The following is a 6,679-nucleotide window of genomic DNA, read 5'->3' on the forward strand; positions in this document are numbered from 1 at the left end:
GTGAATTACTCACCTCAGGATTCCGAGTTTCTGACCTGCTCTTATAATCACAGCATTTATATAGTTAGTCCAGTTCAGTTTTTGGTCAATGATAACTACCAGAATGTGAGAGATTCAGTGATGGTAATACCATTGAATGGCAAGGGACGATGGTTGGATTCTCTCTTGCTGCAGATGATCATTGCCTGGCACTGATGTGGCGTGAATATTATTTGTCACTTCAACCCAAGTCTGGATATTGTCCAGGTCTTGCTGCATTTGAACATGGACTGCTTCGGTACCTGAGTCATTGCGAATGGTGTTGAACAGTGTGCAATCATAGGCAAACATACCCACTTCAGGCCTTATGTTGGAACGAAGGTCAAAGATGAAGCAGCTGATGGTGGTTGAGCCTAGGACACTATCCTGAGGAATCCTGCAGTGATGTCCTGGAACTAAGATGGTTGGCCTCCAACAACCACAACCTTCCTCCTTTATGTCAGGTATGTTGTGCCAGGTATGGGTCCACCAGTGGAGACTTCTTCCCCTGATTCCCATTGTCTCCAATTTTTATAGGGTTCCTCTATACTATACACGGTCAAATGCTGGCTTAATGTTAAGGGCAGTCACTCTCCCCTCACTCTTGAGTTCAGCTTTTTCATCCATGTTTGAACCAAGGATGTAATGGAGTCAGGAGTGAGGGATCTTGGCAGAACACAAACTGTGAGCAAGTTGTTGCTAAACAAGTGCCACTTGATAGCAGTGTTGGTGACCCCTTCCATCACTTTACTGATAATCGAGAATAAACAAATAGGATGGTAATTGGCTGGGTCGGATTTGTCCTGCTTTGTGTGTACAGGACATACCTGAGCAATTTTCCACATTGCTGGGTAGATGCCAGTGTTGCAGCTGTACTGGAAAAGCTTGGCTAAGGGTGCTGCTAGTTATGGAACACAAGTCTTCAGTACATTCTGGAATGTTGTCAGGGTCCATAGACTTTGCAGCATCAAGTATCTTCAGCCATTTCTTGATACTATGTGGAGTGAATTGAACTGGCTGAAGACTGGTACCTTTGATGCTGGGGACCCCAGGAGATGGCTGAGATGGATCATCCACTTGGCACTTTTGGCTCAAGATTGCCGCAAATGCTTTAGCCATGTTCTTTGCACTGATGTGCTGGGCTCCCCATCATTGACGATGGAGATATTTGTGGAGCCTCCTCCTCCTGTTTTCCTGCATACAGAGACATATAAATAGAATGGCAGGGAGTTTATGAATATGTATTGACTGGTACAATTTTAAAGAGTATCCCGGAAGATAAAGACCTAGGGATTTATGTACATAAATCTTTGAAGTGGCAGGATAAATTGGTATGGTTGTTAAAAAATTATGTGAGTTCCTTAGCCGTATTAATATACGAATAGAGTACAAAAGGATGTTATGCAAAACCTTTATAAAACACCAGTTATACTTAAAATGGAATAGTGTTCAATTCTGAACACCAGACTTCAAGAAGGAAGTCAAGGCCTTGGTGAGAGTGCAGAGATTTATAAAACTGATACCAGTGATGAGGGACTTCATTTACGTGAAGAGGCCAGAGGAACTTGGATTGTCTCTTTAAAGCAAAGTCTAAGAAGGGATTTAATTGTGTTCAAAATCATGACAGGCATAAAGACATTGCCGGTCTCAGCTGTCAAAATAAAGTCCTGGACCAAAAGGGATCAATTGCTCTCCAAAGTTAAGAAGATGGTGATACAAGGTTGGCACTATGACAAGTTTGAGCAGATCAGACCTTATCTGCAGCATAGGAGATAACATGAGGATGACATGTTATTGTGAGGGGTTCATGTTATAGTGCACCCCAGGGCCATTGGCTTTTACTACAGGAGCTATACAATACACACCCTGGGCAGATTAGGATGAAGGTACAGGTCCAAAGCTATGTTTGGTGGGCTGGCATCGACAAGGAGATTGAAAGAATGATCAGCTAGTGCTGAGTTGTCAGACCCAGCAGTCATTGCTACCACCAGTATAAATGCATCCATAGGAATGGCCAGGCCAGCCATGGTCACATTTGCACATAGATTTCACTGGACAATTCATGGGACATACGTTCCTCATCCTGGTTGATGACATTTAAAATGGCTAAATGCCCAGCTAACGAAGTCTATCACAGTCAAAGCCACAATCGACAGGTTCCAGCAGATCTTTGCCATTCATGGTATCCCAGGGGTCTTAGTGTTCAACAATGGCGCAGCATTTACAGCTGAGGAGTTCCACCAGCTTGTCAGGTCAAATGGTACATGCCACTTCGGTCAGCCCCTTACCATCCAGCCTCAAATGGCTTGGCAGAGCGAGCTGTACAAACATTGAAAGCTTCCATGAAGAAGCAAGCTCAGAGGCCACTGACTTTATGCTTGGCAAGTTTCTTGTTATCGTATAACACCACGCTGAACGCTACCACTGGGGTTACGCCAGCTGAATTGTCAATGGGGTGCTACCTATGAACCGGTTTGGATTTGGTGTTTGCAGATAAGTTGGGGAGAGTGGAGGCTAGATAAGCCAGCCAGAAAGAACAGCGTGGCTCGAAGAAAGAAGACAGAGCAAAGTCGATGACCTAGTCATGGTTAGAAATTTTGGCACTGGACCAACCTGGGTGTCAGGAAGAATTGTAGAGAGAATGGGACTGGTATCGTACTTGTTAGAAGTACAAGGTCACCATGTGAAAAAACATTTGGATCGTTTGAAGAGGGCTGGACCTTAGCCAGAAGAACAACAGATGTGTCCTGCTGCGAACTCATGTGTTCCAGCTATGGAACCAGGATAACTGCAGCCTGCAGGACTGGAGTCATTGATTTCTGAAGGACCCTATATAGAGTTGCGGGATTCCACAAGTCTAGAAGTCTCTGGACTGACTGATTTAGTGAATGGACTTCCCCTTGGTGTCCCTAATGTGACATGTATGCATATGTATAATGGTGTTTCTTTTTGTTTTTCGATTATAGGTGGAATCAAAAGTTGGGGGGGAAGAGGGGAGTGGAAAGGAGTCTGGTAATGTGGCCCATTTAAGGGGCAATCCTACGTGGGCTACATGATGGGCCAAACCCTATGCAGTGAAGATACCAGAAGCCAGGCCAATTGGGAGCAAGGGCACTAGTCTTGGGACTGGGAGGACTTCAGTTGGAGCCAGGGAGAAGACAATAGACCTGCGTATAGGTGCCGTCAGATTCTTGGTGTGTAAATTAGTTAATAAATCTTTCTCATTGTTTGAATCACATTGCGTCACCTCCAATCTTTTACACTCCCACAACAGAACTTAATGGACAGATTTATGTGATGACTTCCATGGTCATAGACCCAAGGCCATAATGTCATTTTGGGTTATACTTCATCTTCCACTATTGGAGCAGGTGGCATTGTCTATGCTCTGTGCAGATTCAGTTATGTACTGTCCATTGTCTTTACAGAGGGCAAAACCAGGAACCTGTTGTTGGGTCTACGATGGGGCTTTTTCCCCCCATAGAATCCCTACAGTGCAGAAGGAGGCCATTCAGCCCATCAAGTCTGCACTGACCACAATCCCACCCAGGCCCTATACCCATAACCCCACATTTTTAAAAAACCCTGCTAATCCCTTGACACTAGGATCAATTTAGCATGACTGATCAACTTAACGTGCACATCTTTGGACTGTGGGAGGAAACTGGAGCACCCGGAGGAAACCCAGGCAGACACGGGGAAAATATGTTGCATGTTATATGCTGCATGTGTCCCACAATTCCATCCATTTGGATAGTGGGCTGATATCAGCTACATTAATATTAGCTGCAACATCCCAGAACACTTATGACCTAGAATTTATTTTATTTATTCACAAGATATGGGTATCGCTGCCTTGGCCAGCAATTATTGCCCACCCCAAATTGCCATTGAGGTGGTGAGCTGCCTTGTTGAAATGCTACAGTTCATGTAGTGTAGGTACAGCCAGTGTGCTGTTAGGAAAAGTTCCAGAATTTTGACCCAGCAACTGTGAAGGAACAGCAATAGTTCCAAGCCAGCATGGTGTGAGCCTTGAAGAGGAACTTACAAGTGATGGTGTTCCCATGCATCTGCTGCCCTTTTCCTTCTCGGTGGTGGAGGTTTGGAAGGTGCTGTCAAGGAACCTTGCTGAGTTGCTGCAGTGCATCTTGTAGATGGCACACATTGCTGCTATTGTGTATCAGTGGTGGAGGGGATGAATGAATGAATGTTTGAGAGAGTAGCAATCAAGCGGGCTGCTTTGTCCTGGGTGGTGTCAAGCTTCTTGAATGCTGTTGAAGCTGCATTCATCCGGAAAATGGAAAAATTCCATCATACTCCTAACTTGTGCCCTTTAGATGGTGAACAGGCTTTGGAGAGTCAGGAGGCGAGTTACTTGCCAGAGGTTTCCTAGGCTGACCTACTCTTGCAGTCACAGTAGTTATATAGCTAGTTCAGTTCAGTTTTTGGCCAATGGTGACCCCCAGAATGTTGATAGTGGGGGATTCAGCAATGGTAAGGCTATTGGATGTCAAGGGGAGATGATTGGATTCTCTCTTGCTGGAGATGGTTATTGCCCAGCACATGTGGCACGAATGTTAGTTGCCACTTATCAGTTCAAGCCTGAATGTTGTCTATAAGGGCACAGAATGTTTTAGTATCTGAAGAGCCATGAATCTTCCACAAACATCCCTACTTCTGATTTGATGATGGTGCAGCTGAAGACGGTTGAGCTTAGGCCACTAATCTGAGGAACCCCTTAATTGCTCTCCTGGGACTGAGATGATTGACCTTCAGCAACCACAATGATCTTCATTTATGCTCGATGGTAAGGCCAGTCACTCATCTCACTTCTTTTGAGTTCAGCTCTTTTGCCCATGTTTGGACAAGAGCATTGCCTGAAAGAGTAATTGATGTAGATTCACCAAGAACTTTCAAAAGGGAGTTGTATAAATACTTGAGGGGAAGGAAAATGCAAGAGCAATGTGAAGAGCAGGGAAGTTGGGCTAACTGAATAGTTTTTTCAAAGGTCCAGGACAAACACCATGGGCAGAATACTATCAGCCACTAACCTCCAAACCTCCCCTTCTGCTCTGTATGATTCACTCCAGATACTTACTCAAATTTGAGGTAGGGGACACTTCTGCTCTTTTTTCTCCCCTCCCAGACTTTAATAATATATTTTTCCATATCACAAGGAGTCATTTGCAAAATATTCATTCGCCACACCCAACAAGGAAGCTCTCTTGCTGTGAGTAAGAAGTTGGTGAATGCTTGGAATTACGAAAGAACGTATAAAAATTCTTGCGTATAGATAAAGAGAATAGTGTGATCCGAATGGGTAATAAACCACTCAGATTGTTGCCAGAGAAGGCAAAGGTTGATCTTACAATCACTGCACATTTCTCCTTCTTAAGCTGTAACAGGAGCTGGGTCAGTTTTGGTGGCTAACAGATAAAATAGCAGGCCATCAACTACAAAGTAGTGAAGTGAAAAAAAGTGCAAGTGCAATGTGAAGGCGGCAGGTAGCAAATAATGGATTAGCACATTGCACTCTGGGACTTGGGACCAAATCCAGCACAGACCAACACAGTGAAAGTGTTTAATCTAAAGTGCAAGGAAAGCATCTGAAATGAGTTTGAGCAGCGTTCCAATGCCTGATGAATATGCCAGCTATAGTTCAATGGGTAGGATTCTCTCCTGCGAGTCAAGACATAGGTTCAAGTCCAACTCCAGAGACTGGAGCATATTTATCTCTCAACTAACATGACTAAAATAGATTATGTTGAATACAAATTGACTCCTATTTCCTAATCATAAATGGTGGCTACAGTTCATTTGCTACTAAGCATTTTGGTACATCCTTAGGTTGTGAAAGGTGTTATGTGTAATCTTTTTTTCCCATTAATTTTGCGTCCTTGCTGAGAGAGCTAACAGGATGAATTTGGGATAAAGGTACCATCTATTTCTAGCACATTGTTCTGGAACTGACCTGGAGTTTCTTGCTGTCAACAGTGACTTCTTCCTGAAATTGCCTCTCGAAGAGTTTATTGCAACAATGAGAGAAGGTGGTATATGAATCTGCACAGTCTAATAAATATGATGAGCATTATTGACCCGATGGTCATCTCACCCATCTTCCCACCGTATATTCCCTTCCCAAACATCAACCTGCTGTCTTTATTAAATGCAAACATTTGAGAGCTTCAAAGTTCCCAGTGAACCCACAGTTGAGTATTGTTCTGGAGGCTGCATCAGTCAGCATCAGAGTTTGGTCAATATAATATGATAAATTAATCAAGATGATCACTTCAATGACCTAACAGTTCCAGATTTGATTTTGATTTAAGGTGTGCAGACTTAACTGGAGAAAATTTGAGCCATGTTCAGATATGCTGGTACCCCTGTAGAGCACCTATGTGGGTCATCTGAATCATTGTGACGAGCTGGGTAGATATTTCAAAGTCACATATTGGCTGCATTTTTACTGTACAATTAACAAGCTTGAAGTGAGGTTCACATTTGATGCTATCCTCTGGTGCACCAGCACAAGTTATGCAGACAATGATGGGTATGTCAATTAGAACATCAGAACGAGCTGTATTCTCCAATTGAAATGCAGAACTCTGATTCTCACTCTCCCATCAAGGAGGTGTATGGAAAGAGCTGGCATGAGAACATA

The sequence above is a fragment of the Mustelus asterias genome, unplaced genomic scaffold (genome assembly GCF_964213995.1).
Source record: "Mustelus asterias unplaced genomic scaffold, sMusAst1.hap1.1 HAP1_SCAFFOLD_3365, whole genome shotgun sequence".
NCBI lineage: Eukaryota > Metazoa > Chordata > Chondrichthyes > Carcharhiniformes > Triakidae > Mustelus > Mustelus asterias.